A 314-nucleotide genomic window follows, 5' to 3' on the forward strand; every position below is an offset into this window, starting at 1 on the left:
ACGTCTTAAATGCATTGAGTAATAATTCCAAAGGTTCACATATATATTGACAAAATTCCCTCGAATTCCACATTTGTACACACAAATATTGCTAAATACATATGCACACTTACAACACAGATGTCCACGATCAGATTTGTGTGAACAATGTCACATTTCCCCACACGTGTTTTACTCAGAATTGATTTAAGAGCAGATTTTGTTGCACACCGAGTGCTGAAAAACTGTCACTGCACGCGTCGTAAAAAAAAGGAAAAATGTGGATCTCAACACGCGGCTAACATATATAAATGTCCTCGTGCATGTGTACAGAT

At 37.3% G+C, this 314-nt stretch overlaps 1 protein-coding gene across 1 annotated transcript in view; it reads left to right on the forward strand.

Annotated features, from left to right (window-relative positions):
* Positions 1-314, forward strand: part of LOC119588855 (1-phosphatidylinositol 4,5-bisphosphate phosphodiesterase-like) — a gene marked incomplete in the record, with an annotated part of 69,524 nt that overhangs the window by 34,605 nt on the left and 34,605 nt on the right.

This window comes from Penaeus monodon, chromosome 24, assembly GCF_015228065.2.
Source record: "Penaeus monodon isolate SGIC_2016 chromosome 24, NSTDA_Pmon_1, whole genome shotgun sequence".
In the NCBI taxonomy this organism is placed as follows: domain Eukaryota; kingdom Metazoa; phylum Arthropoda; class Malacostraca; order Decapoda; family Penaeidae; genus Penaeus; species Penaeus monodon.